Source organism: Cryptomeria japonica, chromosome 9 (genome assembly GCF_030272615.1).
Source record: "Cryptomeria japonica chromosome 9, Sugi_1.0, whole genome shotgun sequence".
Lineage (NCBI taxonomy): Eukaryota > Viridiplantae > Streptophyta > Pinopsida > Cupressales > Cupressaceae > Cryptomeria > Cryptomeria japonica.
Window position 1 is genome coordinate 457,474,051 of NC_081413.1, and position 9,944 is coordinate 457,483,994.

General features: G+C 30.7%; 1 non-coding gene across 1 annotated transcript; it reads left to right on the plus strand.

The window, feature by feature from the left end:
• The first annotated feature begins 1,371 nt into the window (after positions 1 to 1,371).
• Positions 1,372 to 1,444, plus strand: TRNAK-UUU (transfer RNA lysine (anticodon UUU)). The gene has a single exon. It is a non-coding gene; the product is annotated as a tRNA-Lys (tRNA).
• The last annotated feature ends 8,500 nt before the right edge of the window (positions 1,445 to 9,944 follow it).

Consider the following 9,944-nt stretch of genomic DNA (forward strand, 5'->3'; position numbering starts at 1 on the left):
GTATTATGACAGCTAGGATATTAATTAGACAACCGGTAGCGAACGGCGGTAAAAAACAACCGCTAGCGAATAGTGGTGGGGAAAAACAGGCAAAGATGACGAATAGACAAGATTTGATTAATCGTCTTGCATAGGTATGGATGTCAAGACAGCCATTGATTAATTCTTCGATGTCATTTTGCTTTGCTTATGACTCCGGCGACAATGACAATGGTGACAAGGACCTTCCGGACTGAGACCAATCTGAATAGCTTGCTGCCAGCGCTCCGTCTGTCTTTTGTAAAGCTGTCAGAGCAGACAGAATTTTTTTGGTGAAAAAATCAACAGATAATATTTTCTCAATGCTCTTGCATGGGTTATTATGAGATTCGAGTCATTGATTTTAAAAGTTAACCAATACATCTCATATAAGAAACGCCTTCGACATAAAATATTAAAGAAACCCTCTTAAACCATTTACCTTCAATATTATGGCTTACATTTTATTTTTAAGTATTGAAATTTCACCTTATGAAAATATAGTATGGAAATATAATCCTCTAATTACTGCCACATCTTGAACAATTTGAATGGCACACTTTGATTCTATATATAAAAACTTTTATCTATGCAACATTCCGATTGCACCTTTGATTTTATTTATTAATTAATTAATCCAAGAAAATACCTCTTGATGATCTGAATGTCTGCATCTGTCTGTTTGACAAACTAGGTGAATCTTTTTCAGGACATATCTTCAAAGTGCTAAAAACGTATCGATTGGGCCATTTGAGCTGTAATGAGATTGAAAACAAGTACTGTGTTTAAGTAGTTTAGAAGAGAAGAAGCTAAATCTTTTCTGAGATCATAGTCATGAATTTCTTTAACCTGTTGCAGACCTCCTAATTGAGCACATGAAGGGAAGACAGTAGCTATGGTGACGACATTGGGTATTACTTTTGACTGTTACATTCTGTCGAAAGCTCCAAGGCCTCTTCCGCAAATCCATTCTGAACATACCCTGCAATCCCTGTTCTGGGCATTTCGTCAAACGGTTCGCGTGCATTCTCTATGCTTCCACATTTTCCATACATGTTTATGAGTACAGTTCACACATGAGCATCAGACTGCTATCTGAGCCTTACAGTGTATCTTTGCCCTGTTGCAGATCCGACAGAGCAGAGCATGCCCTGTTAAAAATTAAGTTAATCTCACCAAGTATAATAGTCCCGCCTCCCGTCTTTTAATCCAATATGAAATTTGTTATTATTAATGATTGATAGTTGTGAAGGAAACGGAAATTTGGTGAAGGCGGAGATGGAAAGGCCCTTAATAAACAAAAATACCTATTTTACTAGGTTAATAATTTTAAAATTTCCATTCCTCAACATAGCCGTCTTAGCTCAGCTGGTAGAGCGCGTGGCTTTTAACCACGTGGTCGTGGGTTCGATTCCCACAGACGGCGCATGTTTCCATATTCGGAACACATTTGCACTCGTTTAAATTTGGGATGTTTATTATCTTTTCAACTACTTTAAAAAACAAATATCGATAATAAAACTAAAGATATGTTCAATGAAATTGAGAGAGATTTATAACTTTTGTTCGCATGCTTATCTTTTCAACTATTTTAAAAAAGAAATACATAAAAGTTTAAGTTATTTAATATGATAAATTGATTGAAATGATGAATTATAATAAAAATACAATGTATACTTTTAGGATTTTGATCATAAATTTTTACTTGTAGTTCAAAATCACTTTAAAAAAGATGTGATTAATATTATGATGAAATCTAAATTAGATCACCATCCAATTTCATGTTAGAATATGATTGTATGTGATTTTGTCATACTCATGAGACTCTCCTCTTATCAAAATTTGATCTTTATAAATGCAAAATATGTTCACTTGATGTATACCTACCTAATAAAATTAAGTGGTACTAGGAACATCATGAGACCCACTATAACATAGGGGTAAAGTGGCCATCTTCCTTGTAATGATAGTATATGATTGTATGCGATAATGTCATACTCGTGCAATTCTCTCCTAGATCTTTAATACATGCAAAGATGTTCACTTGATATATATCTAAGAAAACTAGTAAGAAACAAAAGAGTGATCGATTTCATTCTTAGCAGTTAGGACTTAAAATTGATTTTAATTGTGATGAAGATAGAAAATAAGCATACTTGTTTGAGGTAAATGAAATAGAGTAGCTGATAGCTTAAATAAAAAAGTGCTAGGACATTTATGCAAATGTCTTGTGCTATTTTGATTGAATACACTCTATTATATTTGATTTCTACGAGATCATGTTATGATTGGAATGAACTAGGGTGATTCCTTTAAATGTTCAATGCTAGACACACAAGTTGAGACCTTTCATGTGATAAAATTGGTTAATTCTAGAAGGGACCCATTAAGAACATAAACTTGTGTATAAAGTGGTGTTAGAAAAAGAAAAAAATAAAAGATATGCAATTTTCTTGTCTATGTTTACCCTACACATTTGGTGTGTGTACAAAAATAGGTGAGCATGCATGCCATAATAGCAATAATTGATAATAACTATATTTTTTAAAAAAAGAATTCTTTTTGGATTTGGAAATCTAAATAGATAGTAATTGTGAGCTCCTAATATGTGGAAATTTGCATAAATTGATGCTAAAATCAATAATAATATGTCCCCTCAAGAATTGTGTGTGCTACAAAGGAATGCACACAAATTGAGAGGAAAATAAAAAATAAAGCTAATCAAAATTACCATGAAAACAAAGTATAAGATTTAAATATAAAATTAAATGAACATTTATTTGTTTCATACTTGTGTGACATCAATGTGAAAGGAGGAGGTGGATGAAAAGATCAAATGAAAATCTTAGAAGTAAGTTGACAAGGATGCAAATGAGATTAAAATTAACTTTAAAATTAACTTTGGTTAATTTTATATTTACCATTTGGAAGGGTAATTGATGCTTTTAAATGGGGCAATTTTATTTATTTTTCATAAATGAATTTAATTGAAGGACCTTTTCCATTATCGTGAAATCAATCGTTTATCCAAATTTTCAACAAATTTCACAATCAATCTCCCGAGGGGACACACAATTAGGATTTTTATCTCCATCAGACGCATTATCAAGACTTGATTTAATCTTTGAAACAATGTTGTCTCGACATCATTTCAAAGAGGGGCAAAATGTATACACATAAAAATGGCTATAAGCAATTAAATAAATATTTTATATTTATTTAATATTTATTCTTCTATTAAATAGTTAATTTGAAAAGATTAATTTATTGATTTCATTTTATGTCCTTCTATTAATTAATTTAATTGAAATATTTTATTAATTATTCTTTTATCCTTTTCTTCTAATCAATTAATTAAATATGTAATATTTAATTATTCCTTCAATCAATTCAATATCTAATATTCAATGGTTATTCTTCTATCCTATAGTCTCAAATATTAAATGATTTTTAAATTATTTAATTTCATTTTCCAACTCATCTCCCATCTCCACTTCATCTTTCCTTTGCCAACTCATCCATCATGTGGCTAAATTAATTCAACAAAATTAAATAAATAAACATTTATTAGCCACTTATCTTCAACTTCCAAAATAAATGAAATATTGTGTACGTAAACATATTTCTTAACCTTCTTCTATATTCTCTCCAACATCCCTATATCTTAGGAAGGACTTGAGTCCACTTGTCCTCTCATGCCTAAATATTCTCCAACCATCCCTAGATTCCCTCAGTCAGCAACTCAGTCAAGGTGAGATGAGTGACACTTGTCTTCTCCTTCCCCCTTTCTCTCAACCTTCACCTTTACTCACAACCATCCAAATTTGCAGATCTGATCATGACCGTTGATCTAAGCCACATCATCTTATCCTCTCAAAGTCTATAAATGTGGGAGTTTGAGTTGAGAAAAAATTAGTCTTCAAGTAAGTTTTCAAGTTAACAATTTGAGAAAACTTATGCATCCGTGAGTTTTTATCTTGAATCAATTAGTCATTTAGCATAATCATTTAGTATAATCATTTAGCTTTAAATCATTTACATTGCATACCATAGTATCAGTTAACTATCAGTTATCAGTCCATTCTTCATATGCCATCTTGGAAGCTATCATTGCTTACCTGAGAGCAAATCATCTGTAACTAGGAACAGTGGAGTTAGGATACAATGAGACTTAAATCATGAAGGTAATAATATGTTTTTTTATTTTAATATCAATTTCATGTAATTTCATTGGTTGAGTTTGGATTTCCTGTAGCACTTCCTTTGTATTTTGTGAAACTAACATGTTGCAGGTAGTATTCTGATGATGAAATTCAAGTCGACATAAATAGTATCAGTTGTGTAACTTTATTTGTAGCAATAATGCGCAATTATTGGAGATTTGTGTATAAGTATTAGATCAATGGTGCCATTTTTTTTGTTGTCAAAGTCAATAGGTAATGTGATGCAGGAGCATCCCCAGTCTATGAGCAATCTTGCATCAACCAAAAATATTTCCTTTCAGTTTAGTTCTTGTTTTGTTCAGTGTGCAATTTTATGTGTTCCTGCCAGTAGGTGCCGATAGTTGCTTCATTTTTATTGCAGATCCTATTTTGGGTTTCCAGGCCGGTTCATGTGCTTAATTCCATATTTTCAATCCATTTGGATTCTTTTCTGGCTATTTATCACTCCTGGTTTGACTGCTTCTAGGTTTCGAGATAATCCTTGAGCTTACCGGTTGGTTTTCCTTCATTTCCAGAGTGGTTTCTTGGCGTGTAAATCTATTTGGGGTCTTGTCCAATGTTCTTTGGCATGTGGCCGACCTTCCTGCTGATTTGCACTTCTTGGTTGTTATTTTCTAAAGGAATTTCTTTCATTCTTAGGGCCGACCTAGTTACAGGTTTCATTTTCCTGCATTGGTAAATGTAATCTTTTGTGGCCAACCCGGATATGTTTTAGAGGGTATATATAGGGTATTATGTAATTATTTATAGGAAGAAATAATTAGAAATTAGAATAAGGATTTAGATTTGTGATTAGTGATCCGTTTGATTCTGAGAGTCCCGGATGGATTGTATCTAGCTTGTAGCCTGCATGTAACCGGTTGACTACTGGATGTTCTATGATGACTGTGTGATGATAACCGGTTGGTTTCCAGAGGTTCTAAGACAATAATATGATATGTTTCTGTAATATTTCTATGTTTTATTGTTGCTTTCGTTGTGTTACTCTTGTTGCATAAGTCGGTCAGTTCTCTTTTGAGGGTTCACTGGTTATGGTTGCATCATAATGGCACAATAGAGAATATGTTTTAGAAGGTACTTTGAAATGACCATTTTTTGACCCTGTGTGGATAACTGATCCCACAACATTCATCTTCACTATCTTTAACCAAGAACAATAATTATATATAGGAAGTTAAGTTGCATACAACGAGAACTAAAAAAATGTTGAAATCTAATGTACAATTTAGGAACTTAAGATACACAAAATTAATTGTAATGACTATTAATACTCTTCCCCTAAACAGAAATGGGAGTGATAAAGACATAAAACACAAAAGGTTGGATATAGATAGGATACTGGGTGGTAATGCATAGACCTAGCCATTGTAGGAGTGGGAAATGGAATGGAATATGATCTAGATGAAATGGGAGTGATAAAGACATAAAACACAAAAAAGGTTGGTATAGATAGGATACTGGGTGGTAATGCATAGACCTAGCCATTGTAGGAGTGGGAAATGGTATGGAATATGATCTAGATGAGGGTATAGAATAAGATGTCATAGATGCTAAGGAAATAGAAATGCTACCAATTCATTTATAATAAATTTCTTTTCTCGTTTTGATATTTTTGAAGTATAAGAAATGTCTTATTTGTGGCAAGAATCTAGCCGCTCTATTTTAATCCTTTAATAAATGTGCCTCGATGATGTGTGATGAGAATTGAAGCTAAGTTCTAGCTCTGAAATTTTGGGCAAAATCTTATGTTTTCTTTGTTTTCTTTCTATCGTCAATAAGTCTTTATTTCTCTTGAGATCCATTCCAGCCCTAAGATGGAACAATACAAGCCTCCCTCAACTAAGCTTTCCTTCCAAAGCAATAAGAGATATCATGTATTTCTGAGTTTCAAGGGACCAGATGTGAGAAAAACTCTGGTTGATCATCTCTTCTAAGCTCTCTCCGCAGTAGGACTAAATATCTTCTAAGACAGTGAGAAATTGGAAAAAGGAGAACTGATTGGATCAAGCTTGGAAAGAGAAATCAAGAGCAGTGTCATACACATTCCTATATTTTCTAGAGGCTATGTAGATTCAACATGGTGTCTCAAGGAGGTTGTTGCAATGTTGAATACCAATGGTTTGATCATTCCTCTCTTTTATCATGTGGACCCAACTGATGTTAGATATCCTTTGAAGGAGATAGTCCCTATAAGGAATCATTTCTCAAACATTATGGCCACCCAGATCGATACCCAAGTGAAGAGATTTATGGATGGAAGGATGCCCTTCGACAGATTTGTTCTCACTCGAGTTGGTCCATGGATCTAACTCAAGGGTAAGTAACGAGCCTCACTTTCTTCTTATTTTTCCATATCATTGATTTATTATCTAAGATTAGGATTTTAGACAAATGAGATTCAAAATTATTTGAAGATCAATTTTAGATATAAAAATGACTTAGAGTATACGAAATTATTTTATAGTATCAATATTCAAAGACATTTAATTGTACTTTTAATATAAGACTTGCATACTCTACCTCTTTTAAGAGGTATACATCCTTATAAGATAGGAGCCCTCCCTTCTAATATAAGGCTTGCATACTCTATCCATTAAAATAGGAATATATCTTTATAAGATAGGATCCCAATAATATAGGAGTTCAGTATGTGGTATAAAAAATTTAAGGTGGGAAGAGGCTGAAAAGTTTGTTTTTTTTATTATTTTATTTTTTTATTTTTATAATTAAGCACAAGGTTATGGATTTCTAACCTTTCTTATCTACTTTATATGGTTTCTAAATTTAATTTTCTCACTCTCTTTTATTTTTTAAAAATGGTTATATTTCTTGTTTGTACATAAGCTTTATGATTCAAAAATTTTATCATAATTTTATTTGGCTTAACTAACCAACCTTAATTTTTAACTAATCTTTAATATAATAAACTAAAACTTTGATCTTTACCTAATCTTTAATAAATAAACTAAAATTGTGGAAGTGTCACAAGGTATAAATTGCATTCAACTTGCACAATATCAATATCAATTGGGTGGAAAAATTCAAGCCAATGCACTTGCATCTTAGACATTATTTCTTGACTTAAGATGCTAGTGAAATGCTATCATACAAAAAAGTCATTAAAAAATTGAAGGTAGGGTATTAATTTGTACAAGCTTTTTACAATGTCTAATTAAGTTTTTAATATAAAACTATTTAAATTTTTTGTTTCAACCTTGAAAAAGTACATTAGAAAGGAGTTCTCCTTCTACTTATTGGATTGGTTTGCAAATTTTACCACATTTTAGTTTATATACTTATTCTTGCAAATATTTACAAAAAATTTAGCATAGTGTAGAAACAAAGACTATAATTTGAAAAATTTAGAGTAAATTGAGATCAACTAGAAGGGATTTGGTTCATGTGATATTAATGTGGGATAGATAATGAATTTGAGTAGTGGAAAAATTGGTGACTTGTTTTTATGGCAATTAGTGGGTTTGGAGGGTGAGATTGGTGATTTCAAGGTACATTGAGCTACATTGATTTCTTTAGGGCTAATTGAAAACCACTAAAGATGTTTAACATTGGGTTTGCATTTTTATTGGTGAGTATTATCGAGTAGGGAGAATATTATGTAAAACCTAAGATTATAGAGATTAAACTAATTTAAGGTCGTGTTTCTAGTGTCTCAAACATTGAAGTCGGATTACAAGTTACACATCTTTTGTATGCATTGTTTAGAAGATATGTGTACAAAATTCATGAGTTCTTAGAAATAAAGTTTTCTTCCATTATCTTATTTTTCTATGCTGAAATGAAGATTTTCCAATTTTTATTTTTTTTGTATAAATAAGATAATAAGTTACAATGAAAATGTTATGGAATGAACAATTTATTTTGTTTTTTGTAAGTATTGAATAGCAAGTCTTTTATCTTTGAAGAAAAAGAAAATAACATTTGAAAAGGGGCATATGATTTATTTTAACTCCTTTAAATTTAACAAAAAGCGTAAATCTATGAATATTTTATAGTTAAAATGATGCTCATCTTTTGAGCATTTATTAATAGGAAAATTTTATAATAGTTTAGTCATTGAAACAATATAATATTAAGATTTTTGTATAAAAATATATTAATCGGGAAGGTGATGTGCATGAAGATTATTTTTAAAAAATGAAATAGTGGCAAATGTTTATTTTTTCAATTGATTAGAAATATATGTATATCACTTGATAATGTGTGATGAAAAGTATGGTATTTACTTTTAAAGCTTATCAATTTTAGCAAATCCAATAACATAATGCACATTTTATATGATAATTTTTTGATGGTGAATCTAATTTTAAAAATTTGAGAGAAATAGGTAATAAAAAAATAGATTTTATTTTATAATGAGTACAATTTTATTGTAATATTAGTTTTTAAAAATCAATACATTGTGCACACACTTTATTTTCAATTAAAATGACAAAATGCATCAATAGATTGGATATTAATTAAGGTTAGACAAATTAGAAGTTTGTTGTCTTGAAGTGTTAAATCTAGAGGAAAATGTCATTACTTTTAAAATTGAGAATGCATTTTCCAATATATTATTTTATTCATTATACCTCTATGTCATTATTTGAATCAATCTTATATCATTGAAATTAATTAGCTCTATCTTTATTTTATTTGCATTTGATATCTATTAGTACAATTTTATTTTATTTTTATAGGTAATGGGCCGAAGCCAAAATGCGTACATACCCTACCCCCTTGTGGGACTTGAACTTGTGACCTCTCTTTCAAGAGCAAAATTTCTTCCACCACTAGGCCAACTCAAATTGTACTAGTACCAAAATAATATTGTAACATTTTAATTTTTTATATTTTTTCCTAAATTCAAAAAATGGGATCACTTGTTTCAAACAAAAGGAAAACTTTTTTTATGAAATTTTCAAGCTGAGATTTAAGAGTTTAGAAACCTATGATTGAGTTAATTCAAGCTCAACAAAATCCTTATTCACTTCTAGATCATTCATTAATCATAGTTGTGCATCCAAAATAGTCATTAAAAAAATAAAGGCATGAATAAAATTTATTCAAATTGATTTAATTTTGAAATGAGTTGAAATACTTTCTTCAAAAATTGTTAAATAGAATGTCATTTATTCATAATATTCTCTAGAACCTAATCCTACCATTCTTTCATTTAATAGAGATGGATAAAAAGGTATACCGAGACCTACCTTTAACCTATTTTTTAGGACCACCCTACTCCCATGCTTCCTAGCGAGTTAATAGAGAGGATTTTCTTCACAATAAAAAATGTTTTTTTTAAAGAATAATTTTTAAGCTAGAATTTGAATAATATCAATCCAATCTCAACTTCATATTTTTAAACTTTATGTGCAATCAACCTTTGAAATCAAGATAGTTACATCAACAAATTAACACTTAAAAAATATATCATTATTAGGTACCTTCAATCACACTCTAGAAGTGGACCCAAAGAATCATGCCTAAGCACACAATAAAATGCTTCAACAATAATGAAAAATAAAGAGGGAGAAAGGGATGACCTTTTGTAATAGACCGATGAAGGTCCAAAGGAGATGAAAAAACCCCATCAATACAAATTTGCACTAGATTGTTCTTTAAAAGGTTCTCAATAAACCTAAAAAAATTGATGCCAAATTCCAAAGCCTTCATTATATAATAAATAAAGATCCATTCAAT